Here is a 23,808-nt window from a genome sequence, read left to right as displayed (position 1 = left end):
TTAAGATGCTTATCTACAATAACTCCGAGATCTCTGACGGACTGAGAGATGGGGATAGTGCTATCTTCAAGGGAAAATTCTGTGAGAGAACTACCTTGCCTGAACTGAGAATGAACATATAAAAATTCTGATTTGACACAATTCAATTTTAAATAATTATCGCGAGACCATTGCTTAATATCACCAAAACAACTACTGAGTTTGAAGAGTGCTTCGACTTGGGTATTTGGTTGTATGATTATGTAAATTTGAGTATCGTCAGCATACATAACATGTAGAATATCTTCATGAGAGTTGATTACCGAAGACAGAGGAGCTGTGTATAGAAGAAATGGTAAAGGACCAACCACAGACCCCTAGGGGACACCATGTCTGAGAGGGAACGACTGGGAAAATGCGCCGTTAACAGTAACCATCTGGTGGCGGTCTTGTAAGTAAGATGCAGTCCATCTCAAGACTGTTCCCTAAGACCAAAGTTAGTCTCTAATCTGTTAAGGAGAATTGCATGATTAATAGTGTCAAACGCAGCAGAATAATCTAAAAGCAGGAGAGCAGCTTCGTGGCCTTTGTCTACTGCTAAGAGGAGGTCATTGAGTACCTTCAATAAGGCGGTTTCCGTTGAGTGGAAGTGCCTGTGGGCAGACTGATTACTAGGAAACACTGGTGTTTATCAAGATGATCTCTGAGTTGGCAAGCAACCACTTTCTCAAGAACTTTACCAAGAAAAGACAGATCAGCAATGGGCCGAAATTGTTCAAATCGTTACGGTCTAAACTAAGTTTCTTCAAAAAGGGAAATATGAGCGACCTTTTGACGTGCTCAGGAACTACGCCTGATGACAACGAGAGGTTCAGAATGTGAGTTATTGAATTGAAGGAAGAAATTCTTCTAGGCACTCTGTTGGTTATATAAGTTACATAATAGCTCCAAGAGGGGTAGGGGGAACTTGCAATGAGAAGAAGGGGAGGGGTAGATCTTCTTGTTAGGTCATCTTTTTATAAACATAGGTTCCCATTGTTTTTGCTTTTCTTTGTTCAGACTTTGACATAGTAATGTTTTCTTGTGACACGAGTTCAAAATAATGGTGTTTTTTCGCTATATAATGTTAATAATGTTAATTCTGTCATTTGTTGACTGTTTTTCAATTAGTATATTTATTACCAAATTATCGTTGTATCGTTGTATGTTAATTGAATAGGACGTCATGAGAAGTATTAGAAAAATAGAGGGTCCTACATGTAGTAATACCCATTTATAACACGATTTGTTCTTTTTTTTTGTTACTTTCTTAACTATTTGAAGAATCTTGCTATACTTTGTATGTTTGTTTATAATGAGTATGTGCATCTTATTTTCCTCCAATCAGGAATATTCTAAAAGATAGCGTTACTTTTTTTTTATGTGGAATACACTCCAGAAAGAAAAAAAAAAGTGTCGTGGAGATCACCATAATTTCTACAGTCTTGTCATACGAGAACGGATGAATTATGCAGAGGACGGTGGCGAAAAAATGATCCTATATTACTCGGCAGTGTGAACACTTTTTAACTGTTTAAATGCCGAGATACCCTAAGCAGGGAGATGGGATCCTGAGGTGTTAGAACAGGAAGAAAATTCACAAATAACATCACGAAGATCCAAGCAGCCGACTGGCGAAACATAAAGAAACAAAATTAATGGAAGCTGACAAGTTACTGAGGAACAAGAACAAGCAACCTGAAAGGACATGCAGTGTCTGTAATTAGCATAATACCATAACTAACTCCTTTATACTTAGACACAATCAGAAGCTGCATCGTAATTAGTTTGCTTAGTCCTATGATGATCACTGATGGTAAACCTGGTGGGCCTCAAGGATTTCCTTGATGACCATCCCTCGCAGCTGTATGTTACAAGGCTGGACAGGAAGAGCAGTTATGTCCTCGGAATGATATTAACGTCTTTGATGTGTGTGTGAGTGTCTGTCTGTCTGTGTGTCTGTCTATCTGTCTATTATAATTATATGTATGTGTATTTGCGTGCGTCTATTTGCAATTGTGATTATCAAAGCAAACGCGTTGTGAATTTGTAAACACTTTTGGTGTTTACGATAATGAAGATACCTATGCAATATTAACAGGGCTATTTTCATTTCCATCAATTTTCCCCTCAATTTTCATTTCCATCAAGTTCTTTAAGAACCAATATGTATTATCATGTTCCAAGATATGTAATCATTTGAAGTGTATTACCTTTGTATATTGATTGGAAATGAAAATTAAAAAACCTGCATGTGAACATGCATGTGTGAAATGAAATTAACGAAGCAGCATCTTGTGTTCTTTGTCGTTGTCTGGTATTTGATAGCTCTTTAGAGAGCTGATGCTTTCCTCATAGAAATCAATAGACCGTCAACTTACGCTGTAGATGACGCCAAAGTCCCACAATAATTGAGAGAGATTTGAATCTCTGACACGTATGTCTGAATCCCCTTATTTGTTAAATCTTAATTCACGATCAGCCTTCGTCAATAATCACAACATCGGAACAACATGATTACGGGCATCTAAAACGACAAAATGTATCCAGTCATTTTCCTTTTGTGAATTCAAAAGGATGAAAATATGGTTCAATATGTGACAAAAAAAAATCAAATGTTTTGAGATGGTTAAAATTCAAAGTGCTTCTTGATCGATTGATTGATTGATTGATTGAGAGCATAGAACTCTCCTTTATTTCTTTCAACATTTACAATACAGTTAAAAAGATGAAATGTAACATAATTCACACTTAATACAGAAAGGGATATGACATAGCTCATAATATAAAAAGTGGTAACAAGTCAGACTTTACAAATGTCAGACTTAAAAAAGAACAAGAGATAAGAAGTGAAGTAGAGTGAAAGAAAAAGGTGTCCCGTAAAAAGCCTCGAGGCTTGCAGTGATGGGATCACCTGACTATCAAGAGTTGGATATATTGTCAATTACTATGGATATAATCTCAATACATAATTTTGATAACAACCAGCGTCAATTTAAGAAACCATTTTGTCAGGGAAGGGCAATGATCTCCATTTTTTTTTCAGAAATCTTTGCTGAAAAAAACAACAACAAATAACGAAGTGTCATAAACAATGTTGGCTTATTTCCTGAAATTCGGAACAAAACACTCGTCATTGTGCATACTGTCTTGTATGTTGTCCATAACTACTCGTTTTTGCTGTGGTACTTTTTTTCTGACTGTCTATGTCGTTAACCATAACGACAACTTTAACCATCTCTTTTAAGCGAATAATAGTATGAGCCATAACCATTTTCTGCGGAGAAAAAGGAATATCTTACTCTACGAACTGACACATAGATGCTGCATAATGTAAAAGTTTCGGACTATCTATTCGACTGTTCGAAGTAAACAACAATATAATTATACAGAATAGGTCTTTAGCCATGCAAATAACTTCTAAATCATGTAATTTTCTAAAGCTGTACATCAAAAGTGAAGTTGTATTCATCTTTCTAGGCACGTATGTATCATATTACATATATATTTGCAGATATATGAATCTATACATATGCACACATAAACGCACACACCTACACACAAACACACAGACACGCACACAGAGACACGCACACACACATTTACTCTACTGCGTTAGGATATATGCATGTTTGTACGATTAGCGCCAGAAATACATAGGTGATATCAAATTCTACAGGATTAAGTTCTTTTCTTCTTGTGGCAGTGAAAGTAACACTTGTAAAAGGTCAAGTGTTAGCGTGGGGCAGGGGGTGTCTTGGGAAAGACTTCAGAGTTTAGCCATTCAGGACGTTGAAAAGCAATCAATGAAGGGGTGAAAAAAAAAAAGGAGACAGAGGGTGAAATGGCAATACTGGGCCGCTCAAGAGCAGGAAATTTCGATGCAAATTCGCCCGAACTGCAAAGAGCTCCGTCCGAACTGATTAGATTTCTGGTCAGGAACTCAGACTTGGGTAACGATCGAAGCTCCACAATAAAAGAAACAACCAGGAGAAATCAAAAATATGTAGGGGGACCCACAGACCGGCCTACATGATGCATAAGAGATTGTGGTTATGTCGTCAGGCAACGAAATAATGAGGGATTTATGAGGTTTTACTGTAATGCCACTTCACATTTTGGTCAAAGACACTTCTTTAAGCCCTAGACTCTGCTCCTATTTCCATTTACTGTAGTTTCCGTTCCTATTCTTTCCATCCGATGCTGACGTACAGTAATGTCTAAAAATACATCAATATCATATACGGGTCCGGGAAACTTTTTTTCAGTGCGTGTCAGTGTGTTGGGGGGGGGGGGGGGTCGAGGGGACAAGGGTCAACCCAGCGCCCCCCCCCCCCCCCTCTTCATTTCCCGGCCCTTGCCATATATGCGATTTAAAATTAGCTTTGGATATGAAATGACCGCCAAAATCAAAGGCTTTGGAAACATTCAGGAGAAAAAAAAAAAAAGATGTTCACAAACTTCACAAGCATTATGAAATGTTCATTCAGTTGTAGCCATTTGTGAATAATAGATGTGTACGTCTAAATCCCATTTGGCTGGGATATGAATTAATGTTCTCACAAAACAGGAATCAATCGATTATGAATAATCTGTAAGTTCAATTAGGGACTTTTGCCAAAAGAAATACGTTACCACCACGACAATCGAGATTTCTTCTGCCAGGAATACTACAGTATGTCCAAAAAAAAAAAAAACAATCGGATTTTCTCAATGATAACACCAAATGTGATTAAACCGTCTTAATGCTACTTTATGGCCTTAAAATATAACATCTTAGCTCTATCTTGCAGAAAACCCCATTCAATTTGGTTAAGCGGTCACAGAGAAATGTGGATTGTTGTAAAGCATGTCATGAGGCTGATTCTTCCAAGTTCTCACTTGGATGCTCTTGGAACTGCACATTAATGTGTAAATACAATAGACAGAACTTGGAGGGAAAAGATTCCTGCCATGCTCTATAAAATCCCTCATTTCTCTTTGACCACTGAAGCTAATTGAATCTGTAAGATGTGGGCAATGAGTTATAGTTTCATACCCTGAAATTGTGTTTGTATTGATTCACTATTTTCAAAGTTATCGTTGCGGAGGGTACCGTTGTAATTTCTTTTGGGACATATGGTATAACCACAGTTGTATTTCAGTATCATGGAGACATGTTTCTAAAACAGTGCAACAGTAGAACATGGCAGGAAATGAATGGAAGGTTACAGTGTGAGTTATCACAAATTTTGAGGATGATCAATATAATTTTGTTACAAGTGTCATCAAAATCATGGTTCATAAAGGATCTTGTTTCCCCAGTGTAATCATTTTGACAACCTTAATTTGGTCATATTTGAACCCCTACATTAACGCCTTAGTAAAAAACATTTTTCATAGGAAAGATATGCCTTTTATTTTAGACTTTTACATTAGACATGTGTCATGTCTTCACGTCCCGTTTGTATGCAGACAATCATGATTTCGGACTATAAAACGATTTAGATTCAAAGATATCAATGGTTAAACAAACAAAAGGTACCGATGTTTAATCTATTGTTTACTAAATAACATGATATTTCTCGAAAAGAATATAGGAAATAAAGATGATTTCACAGATGATAATATCAAACGCAGAAGAGAAAAGTTACTGAGATCTCTTCTTTTTATATTGTGCTTTGCCTCTACAGTTTTCGCAGGTCACCTTTCTTGACATTTTCCCACTTTGAAGCCTTGAGGAGCCAGGTAGTAGTAGTCACTTCGTACTGTTCTGCTATAATACCTTGTGCAGAAGGTTTCTATTTATCCACTAGACTACCGAGCTTCCCGGCAACAAGCAGTGTCAGTTCAGGTCCTTTAGAGCAGCGGGTACAAATGCGAATAAGTTCCACCAAGTTGGTTGTAGTGTCACCGGCCATTCTTCCCTCCTGGTACCTGAGGGCCCCAATATGCTGTGAGTGGTCGAAATCATCAGGCTCAAGGTGCACATTAAGCTCCTTGTACGAGAGGTTGAGTACATGTACACCCAGTCCAGCTGTGCCTTCTCTATCCCTCTCTGGGATGCCATACCCTGGCACGAAGATCCTCAGTGAGAACTTCACTGCATCATTAGTAAAGCAAGGCTTCAGTGTCCCGATTTCTTCTATATCACTGGCTTGCTCTTTACAGAATGAGATGCTTTTTATCTCTCCATGTCTTCCTTTCTCCTTCTCCCCTACCCCCTCCCCACTCCCCCCCCCCCCATCTCTCCCTCCCTCTCTCTCTCTCTCTCTCTCTCTCTCTCTCTTTAAGCTCTCTTTCTCAGACCATGTCTCTGCTTTCTTCAACTCTTCCAAGTTAATCGCAGGATTCTGCACTTCCTTTTAAGGGCGGTGAATTGGCTCTGCCTTCGACCCAAGCGACTCGGGTTCGATACCCGAGTCTCAGCAATGTTGTGTGTAATCATACTGTCTCCTCTAGCAAGAGGCAAAAAAACTCTTTCCCACGGATAGGACATAAAATGGAGGTCCCGTATGTAAGAGAGTCCCAACTCATGCACGTAAAAGATCCCGCCTCATTCATTCATCGCAAAGAGCAGGGTGTTTAACCCTGTGAAGTGGTCCCGCCCCATATCCAACTGGACCCCTTGGGAGACCAGCTTAGTGTAGCTGAATATGAGCTATCCAGCCATCTTCTCAGATGGAAAATGAACAAACATGAACAAACAAACAAAAAAAAATTTAAGACAACATTAGTAAGGATTCCCTGGAATTAGTCCCGGAACTGGAAGCAGTATTTTTCTCACTTCTCCACTAAATGTGACTGTGTTTTGTCTTTCCCTTTGGAGGCGTGGTTTAATCAGGGAGGTGAGAGGCCCACCTCCCTGGTTTAATGAATCAATGGTTGCAGCTGATTGATGCTGGTATCGTAAACATATCAATCTTTCAACAGAGCCGTACCGTACGTGCTGTAACTCCAGGGGGCTTGATGGTACTTGCAGAGACTCCAACTCTCCCGTTTTCGAGTCTAATGTGAACAATCCCACACACATACCTTTGGACTGGGAACTAGTGTGGCAGGAAGAGAGTTAACCCTGATGAAAGGCGTGTCCTCTCTCAATCTCATCAAGACGGAAATAAAAGATCCTTTTAAAGCGATTACCCGGAACCGCCCTTCAGCACTCTCTCGATCGCTACCGCCTGCAGCTATACTCTGTAAGATGTCAAAGATATCAATTTTTTTTTTTTTAAATTCAATAGTTTGTTTATTTCTATCATCAAAAAAGAAAAAGAAAACATGATTCAAAGTTGTCAATTTGTCTTTCATTCATCTGATAAGGACAGGTGTTGTTTTTTTTCGAATACGATATAAAGTATACGCACGAATTATGTCCTTAGAAAAGAAACAATGCACACTTTGTCATGGTAACAAAAAAGTAAGTATTCGGAACGACGGAAAACAGCGTTCCACTAAAGAGCCAAGTTTGTAAGACGTGGAACACTGGAAACAAAGCAACGACAGCACCAATATGTTATACCAATAAAATATACTCACATAAAATTCATTTATATACCACTGTCCATTTGTTCATTGATGTATGATGCTGATACTACAAACAATATCAACTGGTATTTTAGAATGCAAACATATAAAATGTATAACATAGCAAATTTATGGCACAGACACTGTTTGGCCGTGCATGCCAGGATAATGTGACCAGAAGAGAATATATACACGAGGCCACACAAAACAATAACGACAACAACAACAACAACAACAATAGCAACACAAAACACAGAAATAACAGAAATGAAGAAAAATGCACACACACAGTTACTGGACAACGAAGAACGAGGAAAGAGGAGCAGGGAAGAATGGAGAGTGAAAAGGAAAAGGAAAGGAATGGAAAAGGTCTGCGGATACGCTACAAAATCTCAGGGACAAGTGAAACATGCTCTATTATCAAGGTTACGAGGGCGCTTCCACCAATTACATAGGGACTTTGATTAGTCTTTGTCGTCACAATAACGGAGTATCTGTGCAGATAGTCAGGTAATCTTTGGAACATCTGTGGTCACATGTTGCAATTGCACGTCGCAAGGAAATTGCAATAAAGGTCGAGTTATAACAGGCGCAGATGAACTTGACTTGTGTTGTGAACCTAAAAACACTTTGTTAAAATCAATTACAGTAGCCTAATCCTATTAGATGTTGTGAGGTTAGGATAAAGCTGTGATTTACGTGAGAAACAAAAATTCAACATAAAAACACAGATTTCTTTAAAATTAGTGAATGTCGAAATGTTATTAACATCTCTTTAGATGTTGAGCTCTTAAAACCACAAACCTTCAAGATATGCCGGTTTTTTTTGCTTTTGTTTTTTGGTTTTTGGTATATTTTAATCACGCATATGAAGAACTGCAGTTTTTTCTGAACTAGTTCACGGAAATAGATGTTGTTATTTCTGCCTGCCTTCCGCTTGTAATGATCAGGTTTACTGAATTGCATTTATATGGTTGAATTTTTCAACGATTCTTTTTTTTTTCCAACTTCATTGTCTAAGTATATACACAATTTTATTTGTCAATACTTTAAGGGATCATCAAGAAATATACAGGGGGAAAAAGGAGAAGACAATGCGTGTAACTATGCTACCAATAGACAGATATGTGTGTATGTCGCTGCACAGATAATGAATTGGAGGGACAATTATTCAACCTTTTGAAATAAGATAATATATTCTGGAAATATCAAAAAATTAATCAGATATCACTGTTATTGTGTTTGGCGGCTGTACTGGAAGCATTTGACATTTGATTGGGATGCTTAGATTCTCGAATAAAAGCCAAATAAACTGAAAACGATTGAATGTAACAATATTGACATTTTGAATACTGGATTACAAGAAAGTTATCCAATGCAACAATATTAATGAAAGCGAAATGGAAAATATATTGGTTTGGGTCTCCGACGAGATATTCTCGTAACTTGTCTAAATGTACGAATCGACGTTTTTCTTCAATCAGAACATTCATTTTGAAGAGGAAAGAACTAAATAATTTCCTCGTTCCTGTTTCATGAACCTTGTAAAGCACCATCCCTAGTCAGTAACTTTATCTTTTTGTCTTTATTAGTCTGATGTTATTGTTGTTGTTGTTCTTGTTGTGCGTGTCCTTTTTTCAGAATACGGGGTTAAATGACAGGGACACGAGTTTCATCTTCTCCTCCACCTTTCCCCTTATGCCGCGGCCTGAGATGAGTTCGGAGACGTAACGAGAAATCAGATCTCGACCTTCGATTGGTCCATGCCTTTTTTTTTCCGTCCAAGAACCGGCGCTTCACCGGAGATTACCGCCCTTTACTTCTATTTCTTGTTGCTGTTGCTGCGAGGTTTGGGGTGACAAATAAGCAACAAGGATGGGTTCCGGTAGCTGGCCTCGCTTTCAGGAGGCCCTCCTTGTCGCCTATGATTTGTTGGAACAGCTTAGAAAAAAAAAAGAAGAGAAACAAGAAAACAGCGTTGCTGATGTTCAGTAAACCATTGATACTATGATTGCACGCGTTCATCTAATTCGGTATACAGCTCGGTTGATTGTGACGTCACTGATCTGCTCTGACTGTCCAGCAGGTACTGAGTGTCGCACATTATTGTTGCAGTTTATCAGTGTAATTACGCGTTTCCAGATATCCATGGAGGAGCAATTACGGTGCCCCCTTGAATCAAGCCTATGGGAATTTAGATTCCTTAAACAGATCTCGAAGACACGAGAGTAATTTGATACTTTACTTACGTGACCTCGACAATTACGATCACTCTTCGTCTGTGTAATTGTAAACGATTGTAATAAAAACAAAGGAACAAACAAACAACCAACAGAGCAGCTTGGAAGTCCTTGATATTCTTGAACGTTTAATGTTTGAAAGTAAACCCACGACGTCTTTGAATATTTCAACGGTTATTTGAGAAAGACTGAGGACTAAGATTAACCTATTAAATTGCTTTTCAATATGCCAAAAAAGTTCTTTACAACTAAGAAGATTTCAAATTTTTATCTGAAAAGACAATGTTGCTTTTAGTCTTAATGCTGAAGCGGTTGACATACGAGCTATTCCTATCATTATCAAGGCTTTGCAATACCATTACTTGCTCGTATACTCGTGCTACTATAAATCTCCCAAAACAGTGACAACTTACAATAATAGTCATGATAATGATGATACTAACATAACAACCAATAACTTTAACAATATCTTAGATATATCTAAGATGCACCAACCGCTAAGTATTGCTCAAAACAGCAACGAAACAAATATGATATTCCAGTGAAAAAGTTGGACCTAATCTGTTTTTAAGTACTGTTGAGAACGTTGGTATGCTTACGTCAACTATATGAGGCGCCTAGCAGTATCACGGAAGTGGCGTCTGTTATCATTGTGGAAGAGATCCGACGATCTGAGTGGTTCTTACTGTGTCAATTTAAGTGTGGCTTCATGTTTGCTTTTTTTTTTACATGTTTTATTTTGCTCAATCCACATGTCTTCTCTGGGTATGTTGTGAGCGGAAAGTTCTGGCTCGATTTGCGTGTCTGGAACTGGCAGAGACGTCAACACTGCTACATCATCACTAAGGCTATACACTACGAAGCGTTTATAGCATTGAATCATGTCGGCTTGTCTGTGCAACTCTGACTAGAGTGTAAAGTTATCTGTATTATCACGTATTACATGATACATGTATGTAATGTAACTATAGTACATAATATATGACATATATTTTCTATTATAATTATATGATACATAATCTAATTATGATATATGATATAAAATAAATAATGAATATTATGTATAATATATATTATATATATATACATATATGTGTGTGTATGTGTGTGTGTGTGTGTGTGTGTGTGTGTGTGTGCGTGTGTGTGTGTGTGTGTGTGTGTATCATTAAAAAAAAAAATCTTTGCCTTTGCACCAGATATAATTCTGGTATAAATAAAATTATTCAATATTTCTGTATCATAAAAAGGTGGGAAAGTGCAAAAGTCATTGACACTGCTTTGTATGATTCTCATGAGCGATTGTTTGTTGTTGGTTGAAACATGTTTGAATGTGACATTAGATATGTCGCATTTTGAGGGACATTATTAACAAATTTGCCTGTACTATTTCGACTCATCTCTCTATAGAAATGTGAACATGAACATCATGTGGTGGATTTCCCTTTGAAGAAAGATGCGCCGTCTTAAGTTTCGTTATTCAACCGTACATGACTGTAATAGATAATGTTCTTTTAGCTCTAGATCTGTCTATATCACCAATACTTTGCCTGTTAAGGTAATTGCTAGACAACTAGATCAAAACACATTGGCTTTTCTGTGGCGGCAGCTGAAACCGTTCTTTCAGTGCCGTGTAGACACTGCAACCCTTATCGTGTTTCTCATTTCCGCTGTGATAGTTCCTATACTCGTCTTAATTTGGGCTTTCAGGATATCAGTAGTTCATATGATTCTCAAAGTTGTTGAGATTTGCCCATTTTAAGATTATCTTTTCTGGCATGCCATGACTATTTTCCAGTTTGTCTGTTTTGAGGTGGTTTGTTGGTTTGCTTTTTTGCCTTTTTTTCATTTCCTTATGTCTGTTTGCTTTCTTTGAATAAAAAAGAAGGCACTGACGACGTTGTGTCAACCACATATCATTATAATTTAACTTATTCACGTATTTCCGTCTGTTTGTTTTCGCCAAAAAGCATTGCTTGATTTGAAGGTTATTAATTGAAAGAATATGGGGGACTTTTGTGAATATGTGCATGTGTCTGTACTGGTGCAAGAAGAGGCAAAAATGAAAGAATGGGAAATGAGGAGAAAGAGAGAGAGAGAGAGAGGGAGGGAGAGAGACAAAGAGGCTCCTGGAGATGGTGACGTCAGGAATCGTAGAAGCATAAAGTAGAGACAACGTTAAACAAAAGGATTGTATGTATACGGATGAATTGATAACATGCATTTACTGTAGATTCATTATTTCTGCAATCCGAGAGGGTAGTTCCTTCAAATTATGTAATATCAGGGTGAGTGTTGTACAGATATTTTTTTTCCTTGATATTTATTGATTTCATTCAAATCATTCATAAATTAACAGATACACACACAAAAATGCACAATATCAACACACACACATGCACCCACACATACACACAAACGTATATGCTTACAGGAATGTATACCATACAGTGCAAAAGATATTTTAGGTGGTTCATCTCGTTTTGAGCAAAAACACTCAACATATATAGTTCATCATGCATTTCTGTAAGAAAGTATTGACGGACTAGATGTGGAAATAATAAGATTTGTCGAGACACATGGTTTTGTGGCTAAAACTGCAAAATATCGCTTAACTGAAAAATAATGCAAAGCCTTGTTCACGTATGTAGTTGTGGGGTTTTTTCTGTTGTTTTTTTTTTTTTTCATTGTGACGACAGCACAGAGCACAGTCAATACGTGTGAAAAAAAAAGACATTTCGCTATCCCACGTACTCAATTGACATTTCCGACTAGAATAAAATATAAAGTGGGGTAATAAAGGTGAATGCTGTAACGATCTATCGTCCTTATTGGTTATCAATACGCGTACGAAGTACAGACGCCGGAGCTCCAATTTATCCGCTCACGACAAAACCAGCCCGCCTTACCACGGACTCGTCCATTTACGCGCCAGGCACCTCACGAGTTCAGTCGCACCTCCAGACTTTTGGTATAGAAGTCATCTTTTTTTCTGTTTGTCGTGGAGAAGCAGCCCGATCGCTCGCCAGCACCAGCAAAGTCCTCAAAGTGGAACATCGAACTTTTCCCCTGCAACAATCTGATCCAGGGGGGCTGAGAGGACAGCGTTCCCCTTCTGTATTAGGTAGTCGGTAAACCGTTCAATCTTAGACTCTGCGAATAGGACTAGAAGACAAAGAAATCACACTTCAGTTTGCTGGTTTCCTTATTGCCCCGACAGAGGCAGTCGCATCATATTTTTGTCACAACTCTTTCATCATGGACTCCAAACTATCGACTCGTTCTTTACTACTCCTCACAATACTCCTTGTAGCCGTAGTGTCATGCCACGCACACAACACCTTTTCCTTCAAAGGTAGAAGTAGATATTTCCCGGGTAAGCGAGGTGTAGACGGATCGTCGATGGACAACTCTGGTCCACAAAGATTTGACACGCAAAATTTAGACGATTTTCAGGTGAGTCCTGCTCGAGATTTATGCATCACGAGAGTCTTTGTGTTCGATGTATCCGTTATTTGTAGTCATGAAACGCTGCTTGAAGTAGCAAGTACTGATATGATTTTCTTGCTATGCTTTCTTGTATTGAAAATATCAAACACTGAGTTCTTTTAAATCGATCTCAATTGCATGTACCAGCGTTTTCGTGCTGTTTGCACATATTTAGGGCCTTCAATTATTTTGGGGGTTTTTTTTCTGTGGGTTGATTTTTTTTTTTTCATTTTCGTTTTTCTGTTGGTTTGTGTGTTTTGTTTCCGGTATTTTCTGCGAGTGCCTCATTACGTTCCTTTTCAGACATATACCGGCATAAGCATAATTATTTTTTTAAGGGTTTTCTGCATTAATGTACTACACGCACACATTTCAAAAAGTAAAGTCCCTAGTCTTAATTCAAAGTAGGAGTCCTTGATGTCGACTACGTTGTAGCTTAACGTGGTACATGTATTTCGCGTGGCAGACTTCTCAAAGATCTTAATCTCAGCCCTTGTATTGCGCTTCAAGCTCTTAGTTTCCCATCCCCGGACACCGCATTCACAAATGATAGAGGGAAATGGAAAGAAAGGTTAGAAAAATCAGAGAATATGGAAACAATCTTAAGAAAACATATTTCTTGAAAACTATCTATGGCACTGGTTTTTAACTGATAGCATCAGACGCAGCTCAATCAAGATTGAGTCATTTCTTTCTTGATCGTGGAAGTGAAATCATAGCTTCAAAGCAGCAGTGATTGTAAACTTTTCTGTTTCATTCATGTGGAGTACCTAAACTCGACTAATGGGTTCGCTTAACTTGTATCCAGTTTTGTTGTTGTTGTTTGTTTGTTTGTTTTTTATTTGTTTGTTTGTTTGTTTGTTTGTTTTTACCGCACTGGATGGTAAAACATGAGTCAGGTGTCATGATGTATACCTATATTGTTTTCTAGCCATTTCGACATAGTTCTATGTGGGCTTAAAGGTAGGGGATACCTTTTACAGAACTCCCAAAATGCAGCAAAACATTAAATATGAACCTCAGGGGACTTGTTTAGGCCACTGCTTAGAAATTTGGAAGTCAACAGTTATCTACAATTTGAATAATGCACAAAACTCAACTACTCAGTAGTTCGGTGTGTCAGCCACACTTAAGCCTTTTTGTTGCAGTCTTCTGTATTTTTTATCTACAAACACAAATCTAAAAGTATAAGAGCTGATGTAATAACATATAGAGCGTGTGGCAAGAATGTATATAGAAATGTTTGTAAGTTTTGATGAACTTTATTCACAAAATGTACATAATGGACACACATGCAGTGCATGGGTCTGCAAAGGTAGCCTAGTAATGTACTGGAATTTACGGTGAGCCCCGAAAAGAATTCAATTCAAAATCTAAAGATCAATAAAAATGTACTAAATGTTACCTTCCACTTTCAATACTTTATGGGAGTTTCTAAAATGATACTCTCTTCAACATACCACTGTGTTATACAACTCTTCATTTAAGGCATGCAAATGGGATTCCCTACTTAACTGGTATTCATTATATACAGAGGAAGAAATCCTTTCAGCTTTCGTAGGTAATGTTATCAGCCGTACCATGGAGCTACGAAATCTTGTAACTCCATGGTCGTACTGCTAGCAGGCCTTCGTACATACAGAATGAAAGTTGTTCTTCGGAGTGATCGAATACCTGTATCAGTGTATAAGAGAACAACTTGATTCGGTTGGGGGGGGGGGGGAACTCAACTAATGAACGACAAAATGATAGCTTATTGTCACTACTCGCATAGTACGGAATAAATTAGGCTTAGAAAATTAGAAAATTGATAGAAAAATCGATATTGGTTCCAATCAAGTCCATTACGAAAGCGTTTCCATTGATATTGATGGAGTGCAATCAGATATTTCATTGCTTTATTTTTTTCTTATCTTACTTTCACTGTCTATTCTTCTTCTTTACTGCTTCATTGTAGTGAACATTATTGTGATTTCCATCATATCATTATCACAAGTATCACTGAATGAACCGTAATTGCAACGTAATGAATTGATATCATTCGCAAGTGAATGAAAATGAAAAAAAAAAAGCCGTATGCAATAAGTCCATACCAAAAGTAATCGTAAACTCTAACAATCGCCTGCGTACAGCACTAATCAAGTTCTGTTCTAATTTCTTAGATTCTAGGCACGACCCGTGATGTACCGCGTAGAGGCTGAATAGTTCGCTCAATGTAGGGTTGTGCGACAGCAGTGCTCTAATATAAAATACTTGAAATTAGGGCAGAAAAGTTACAGAGATTTGATCTTGGGAAACCCAGAATATGAATATTTTTCGACCTGCTAGGATGAAATAAGCACAAACTATTGAAAGAAAAATATGAAATAGGATATGGTTTCGAAACCACTGAAGTCATTTTGGGCAATGTCACACAACCATTAATTACTCTTAACAAAGATTTCAAATTCAATTCAGTTCAGTTCAATTCAAATTTTATTTAAGTTTCGAAAGAACAGACATTTCACTTTTTTCGGTAACAGAGAATAAGGATTCATAGCAAAGCAAAGTAAACTTAGAAGAGTAGTTGTATATACAATAATATGTGGAACCTTATTGTAATTATATGTTTTCATGAAAACTGAAGCGATGAAAATGAAATAACAATGCGCAAACACGAACAATAGTGAGACCCACTAAAACGACAAAGCTTGTAAAATGTGGGCCCCTCAAATAATTCCTGGAAGCATGCCATTGTATCTGAATTGACTCATTTGAAATATTTCTTCTCCAAAATGAATTTGTATTCATGAAGTGTCGTCGCATTTGCAACTATTCTTTTGATTGAAAATAGTAAAAGGTATATTCATTAAAATTTGATAGTTACCGGTATCTATATTCATGAAAGAAACAAACCACATTACCTTCGTTTAAGGCTCGGTCACAAATGCCTTTACGAACTGCTACGAACGCCGTACGAACGATTTTTAGACAATTTCGTAAGATCTTCTTAAGAAGGCCGTACGAAACCAGCGTTCGTAGACCGTTCGTAAACGTTCGTAAGTTCGTAGCCTGGTCGATGGTCTTTTTTGTTAACTTCGTACGAAACCCTCTCTTCGCAAGGCGGATGTACGAACGTCGTGCGAGCATCGTAAGAACTACGCAAGATTTTGCAGGGTCGAGAGACAATTCTAGAAGCCTTAAATTCTTACGATGATTGTAAGAACGCCTTTAGTCGTTCATAGAGGGCTCTTACGTCTTTCGTAAGAATGCCTTACGAACGGAGATTCGTACGGCGTTCTTACGAACAACTCTTCGAGTTTGTAAGGCGTTCGTAAGGGACTCGTAAGGCGTAGGTACACAATATTTGTGCAACTGTTGAGTTTTAGGGGTATAAAGCCAAACGTGCGAAGTTCAAATCCTCACTTTGTTCTAGGTGGTCGACCAGAAATCATTTCTGTTAAATATGGGACCAAAAGGAAAGGCAATCAAATGGAAAAGAGGGAGATGAGGAGGAAGGAGCGAGAGGGGGAGAGTTGGAGCAACAGCCTCCTCCTCCTCCTCTACTTGTAGATGCAGCTGCAGTTGTAGTACCCTTGGCACTACTGCCAACTTGGAGTATAAAACTTTCAACTGTTACAGAATTTTCGACAGGACACGGCAGCGTCTTTTTAACAACTCGACAAAATATATATCAAAAAAAAAATGTAAATCTTCTTTCGAATGACTTGAGAGTGCCGTGAGTTGCACGTACGACCATCTTACGACAAAAAGAAATCGCAAGATGGCCGTAAGTCTGACGAAAGAATAACTCAAGGCATTCTTACGAAAAACGTACGAATTCTAGGGCCATAAATCATTTCGTTTCTCTGAAAGGTCTTAAGTTGTTCTTGCGAATTAAACAGCGTTCGTACGAAATTCGTAAGAAGGCCGTATAAGAAACTGTGACCCATCTACGAATCTCTACGAACTCCAGAATTCGTACGAACAGTGACATTCGTACGAACTCATCGTTCGTACGAACCTTTGTGACCGTAGCTTTAGCAATGCGTTAAATATCTGCCGCAATTTGCTTTCAATTATTCATATTGCCATCTGTATCTCTGTCTGTCTTACGCACGTCAACACAAGAGATAGCACGTTCATTTTCTCTGCCTCCCCAGCTCTCTCTCTCTCTCTCTCCCTCCCAGCTCACTGCCAGCTCCACCCTTATGTTCCATGTCTTTTTCTCCTTTCCGTCTTCCTTTAGGTGCATCAGACATTGATTTGTTTTATTTCATTAACAACAGGCTAGCGATGACAAAAACTAATTGACTCCGGCGGTATGAGATCTCCGAACTACGTCCCCGCCACTTTTCTTGATATAGCATGATAACAGAATCACAACTGTGTACCTGCGCGTAATGTCGTTTAATCAGCAGCATATACTGTGATATGGTATATGCACAAATGTTGTCGAAAATCATGACATGAAAACATGACATTTTCAGCGCTGGATTTTCTGCGCTGTAAGAAAATTAGTGTAATGTTGCATCCATTCTGGGGATTCTAATGTAAGTGCAGTCGCATGTTTATCATCTGCATTTTGTTACCGATGTATGCTTTGAGGTTCGTTATCCTCCTCTTAAGTAACCACTTTTCGTGTCTCATGAATTATACGCTTATCTTTTATCTTTATTCACCTCCGATTCACGAAAAGTGTCCCATCATGAAGATTTCCATTAACCGTATAAATCGTTCACACATTCATGCATGAGTACAACAAAATAAGACTTCGAATACATCTGCTTTCTGACTATGAAGTGTTCTATAAAGTTTACTCTTCAATCTAATGAATTTGTCCATAAACTTGTTTTCAACACCAAACGAAAGTACACTCGACTCGAAAAAAAAAAGTCGAAGACAGAATAAAGTACCGGATTACAACATAAGTGTTTGTAAAAGACAGTCATAACGTTAATGTTCCTCATAATATCCCTCAAGCTCTTCTCTTTATATCTCTCGAGTGAAAACTTGTTGAGGTAGAAGATAAGGAGAGGATGTAGTGCTGGCCTCTGGTGATGTGATGCTTCAGCATACTCGGCGATATTACGTCATGGGCTTCTTTCATTCATCCATATTTCCAGTCAGTTGCGTGAGCAAGCCAAAGCAAATTCTGCCCTCTAGTCTCAATGTACTACGCCCAGAACTGGAGGAGCCAAAAAGTGACTAGAAATAAGACGGGGGGGGGGGGACGGAGAGAGAGAGAGAGAGAGAAAGAGAAGGTGCAAAAGCATGTTTATTATATCATTGGCATCCCTCCGGAAAAGCAGGCTGCGTATTCATTTTTTTTTTTGGGGGGGGGGGGCGGAGGGGGGTGTTTGTAACAGAAATGTAGGCTGCTTGAAGCGTTATTGAAATACATTCACAATCATGTGCCACTGAATAATGCATAGCTTCATTCTGTTCTGGACGAATGATTTTGAATGGATTTTCCATCAGCAATCAAAATGTTGGGCAGAATCAGATATTTGCCTTTAACCCGCTCCCTGCTAGATTCCGGAATTCAGCATAGGTTCTATGCAGGACCCAGCAGGTTTCGGTAATTGATTGGAAAGTCATTCAGAACGTTGCCTGGATAGTTGTCTCTCTGTGTGTGTGTGTGTGTGTGTGTGTGTGTGTGTGTGTGTGTGTGTGTGTGTGTGTGTGTAATGAATGACACGTGAACTGAAAAGCTCTGTCCTTGTGTTGAGACATTGTATTTGTGTGTGACGTGATTTAATCGATCTATTACATCCCTTTTTCGAGAGTCGCGGTAATTGTGCGTTGCCTGGTTACACGGTAACATTGGTCAGCTTCTCGCCAAAGACAACACTAAACAAAACAAAACAATAAATTCAAAAGCCAAAAAGGGGACGGTATGAAAATCATCTTTTCTACCATTCCCAAGTTGTAGCTGTGAGTGCTGCTACAAACTGAAACCAAGGTTAGTAAACATTGGTATAAAAAAATAAAAACAAAATGTAAATAATTATTGTCAGACTGTCGGAAGTGGGGTATTTATGTGGTTATTTATTCAAGTATAGCACAATATCATTTTTTTTTTTGGTAATGTGTGTGTGTTTTGACTTGTATTCGAGAATCTTACCCTTTTTATTCAAAGTAACGGGTATCATAAGTACATGCAACTGATTGACAGATATTGCCAAACTTCGACGTCGATTTACGTCAATGTAATTTCAGATTGTTTTCTTGAAATTCTGCTATTTCTGATAACTTCTCTTCTACATTGGGCTTTTACAAGACTTTAGCGATGTCACTTTTAATTTACGAAGCAACGCGCTACAACTATACGTAATCCTGTGTAATTTCTCCGAAATTTGACATTACCATTATAGAAATTCTAGTCACCTCTTCTACAAATTACATTAGGGAATTTTCAGAGCCTCATTCAAAGAACAAATCAGTGTCCTTACGTCGTAGCGTCGATTCTGAAATTTGTTGATGTTTTTTCCACTCCCTTCACAAGTGGGATTATGGCATAAGCTCCATTTTCTTTTCCGCAAACCCCCGCAGGGTTCCTCTGCTCGAATTTTCCCCTTTTCCCGGTCCCCTGCATTTGGATCCACTTGGATTCAATCGAGCGTTTGCAGCGATGTTCCTTCGATGACACGGAGAGGAGAAAACTTTGCGAAAAATGTGTCGAGAAAAGAGAAAAGGCAATATTGGCGACTTCAGAATTTCGATAAATGCCTTTTTCAGAGTTTTTCTGCTTGTGGGCATCAATTTTTTTTTTTTGATTTGGCAGGAAAAAAACATCTGTTAGATAACATAATTAGTACTGTACAAACAGACTAAGAGACAAGCACAAACACAAATACACCCATATAGATGTCATATTTATAATGTGATATATATGTATATATATATATATATATATATATATGAACAAAGTGTAACATGACTTTAATGCAATAACCTAAAGCTCACTCGCTAAGGCTTCGAGACGCAATACACAACTTTTTGGACCGTCAATTTGAATAAATATATCTAAATACATTGTATATCTAAATATTCAGTTTAGCATATACGTTTACAGCCCATATGGGGATTGGGCATAAAGATGTGTTCAGTCACAATCATAAACCTGGAACAGAGCTTTGGAATTTCGTTCCATTTACGAGGATTTGAAAGAGCTAAAAACAAAGAAGCAAAAAAAAAAAACCCTCAATTTTTGTTATCCCCAACCTTGCCCTCTAATAGACAGTCTTTTGTTTATTTTTCCCCCAGGACAAAACTAGGATGTTGCGATGTCAAACGTGTACTACACTAAAACTAATATTCATTTTGCTCTTAGTTTGGGCATGCACTGAAAGATGCCTCAATTATGCCATTTGATCTATCATGCCGCAAATAGAACACACGGAATTGCCTAAATTTTGAATAAGCAGGCCACTCTAATCAAACGCATGGACACACGTACGCATAATACGAAAGGCTTGTTCGAATACGCTCTTATTGCGAGGAACATGGTACAAACGTCAAACAAAGCTTTTCATTTCTGAGGCATTCGGTATAAACCTCCTACATTTCAGTCATCAATTATTGATAAGAACTACTCTGATATTTTCCCCATCGAGTGGTGTGTATTGCGTTGAATTACGCGAAGAAAAAACACATAAGATATTAATTGATAGTCATGACAAAAGCATAATGTTCAATACTCGATGCCCATTTCTACTTCCGAAATTGCAGGACAAGATATATATCCTTACACATTGCCAGTGAAAGGACTGTAGGCCAGAAAATTATGACAGATATGAGGCAACGGAAATAAATTGCATGGGCATCATGAACACCATACAAAGGAGTGTAATAGATTCCTTTCAGGGGGGCTGATTGACCTTAAGTGAAAGGCTCTTACAGAAATGCCATCGCGAATTGAAAGCCCTCTCAAACAGAGCAATGTCTGCATGCAGAATGTGAGATATATCCGAGGAATGATCGAAAAAAGATTACGGTGACGATTTGGGCTCGCTTTGTTTTACTGTATTCCCTTGTGGCATGGACCTCGCCAAATAACTGGCAGGCGTGTGTTTGTCTGTGTGTGTGTGTGTGTGTGTGTGTGTGTGTGTACAGTGTGTACGACTTTGTATTCGGTGTTTTAACTTAACTTGCTTTCTGAAGAAACTTTAGCTATCTCTTATGAGGCCCCGAAGCATCTCCCAACCCCATCCCCACCTAGACAAACCCAAAGAAAATATGAAAGTTGACCAAAGAAAGCAAAGAACAGATTGCATGAAAAACAAAAACCTCAGACGACGGTAATTTCACTGGCATGGTGATGGACCACAGAGAAAAAAAAAATAGGGAAAAGAATGGTAAGGGAAAGAAATTAAGGCCAGAAGTTTCAATTTAAACAAACAAGAATGCGATTTCCCGTTTGAGTTTCAATAAAGAGCCATTCGCTATTGACTAAAACTTACAAGCAAATCAGGGCTAAGGTGTTATATCAATCAGTCAATTGTGTCACGAAAAAGATTGATTTGCTCTAAATATTCTGAAAGTATTCCCTTACGATTACGTCAAAGTTTGACCAACTGTTGGCAACTGACACAAAGATTCGAATTAAACTGATATTCATCATCAATCATCAATGCCTAAGGGTTGTTTTCTATGTAAACGTAGTCATTTAATTCCCCTTTTGATTAGTTCTTGACTGATGGTTGATGCTGGATCACACGATACCTTTGAAATAACCTGGTATTCTTGAAAAAACGATTTATGCTTTTTAGGTTGCCTTTTTTTTTCAATAACAACAATTTGACCAGTAGTTTCTTATAATTACAAAAATACCCTATGAAATTGCTTTGAACGTCGTGTCATTGTTTGTTATTGGGCTATGTATATACGTGTGTGTGTGTCTGTGTAAGATTTGTTCAAAACAAAATGTATTGTACTGTATGTTGAAAAAATATGATTTAGCAGCACAAGGGAGAAGAATACAGCTGTTGTTGTTTTTGTTGTTGTTGTTGTTGTTCATATTACTTTCATTCTAAACATGGGCATTATATCGATGAAATGCAAATAAGGAATATCATAAAACAAAAAAGTGTGTGTACATCCTTGCACCAACAACCAATGAAATTACACAAAATATACATGTAGGTGAAAGGAATAATAAGAGGAAGCAATACCAAAAGTATATTATACAGAGTAATGAGCCTACAAACCTGACACAGAGAATGAGATCATTTGCTACGATTTCTTATGTGTCTTTCATTTCTTTATACACAAATCCAAAATAACTGCATTCATTGCTAAAGATTGTATTAAGTCATGATTTTTTTTTTAAATTGTATTGTATGACAGGAGAGTTGGGTTTATGAGATCGCGGAAGAAGTAATGGTAGCATGCCACATTATAATGAGTTGTAATGAGAGAAACACATCTTGAAATGTAAAGAACATAAAAATGAAACACACACACACACACACACACACACACACAAAGTCTTTTCAATATAGACATAATTGTAGAGTCATTTGATGGACACATATAATGGTCTACATTCGGTACACTCCTTGTTGAGTCAAACTCATAATTGTAATTTACCACATCACTCATTTTCACATAAGATGAAAATGATTACAACGCCACAAACCTCTTGCAAGAAAGACAGAAAAAAAGATAGCATGATATATACAGTCATAGGTTTAAAACATTGAAAACTGAAAATTCTCAAACTGACGCATATTTGACGTACTCTCTCAGTGTTTGTATAGTAAGAAAGCGAGAAGGTAGAAGTGAAATAGCATGGGCTTTTCCGTTGTATCTGACATACTTTTTTTTTTCTTTGCTGATACACTTTTACATTTTTCTTTGTTTTTTTTTTTTACCTTTATAGAACGGTGGGTGATTTGGAAATAATGCCATTTACATCAGAGTGAGAATAATGGAATGAGTGAGCTTGCTCCTGGGCTTGTTCGCGATTTGTCTGGTTGTTTGATAATTAATTGATGTTGCTATCCGGTGCCTTCCGACTTGGAGAATTATGTGACAAAAACACCTGATGAATTGTGACGGTATGAAGATGACGTTTGTAATTTTCAAACACGCATTCGGAAGCGGAAGGGGGAGGGGGTGGGGGAGAGAGGATCTCTGAACGGGGAATTTCGGTGTATTTTCTTTTCTCTTTTTGATTGATGATTGGACTAATGATTCACGGATGGTGATGAAAGGGAAGTCTAGATTGAGCGATTCAATATGTTGTCGCTTTTCAAAGAAAATATGAACTTTAGTAAAAACTTGACATTTCCGGTGTGTGGTTGTTATTGTGTTGTTGTTGGGTTTTTTTTTTTTTTTTTTCGTGTTTCTGTCCTAATTAGACATGTGTATATTAGTTTGATGTCTTTTCACAAAATTACGTCGATAAAATATGCTATATCATTAGTCATAATAATGGGGACGGAGTTATCGAGGGAAGCTCCTTATACCGTAATAACGCTACCTCTTAACGAGGCCCTGAGGTTCTGACTATACCCTAGCTAGCCATCCACACGCCTCAGACAAACAGGACGTAGTGGGTGTAATTTTTTGTCCA

The sequence above is a fragment of the Diadema setosum genome, chromosome 18 (genome assembly GCF_964275005.1).
Source record: "Diadema setosum chromosome 18, eeDiaSeto1, whole genome shotgun sequence".
Lineage (NCBI taxonomy): Eukaryota > Metazoa > Echinodermata > Echinoidea > Diadematoida > Diadematidae > Diadema > Diadema setosum.
Note: the sequence above shows the minus strand (reverse complement) of the source record.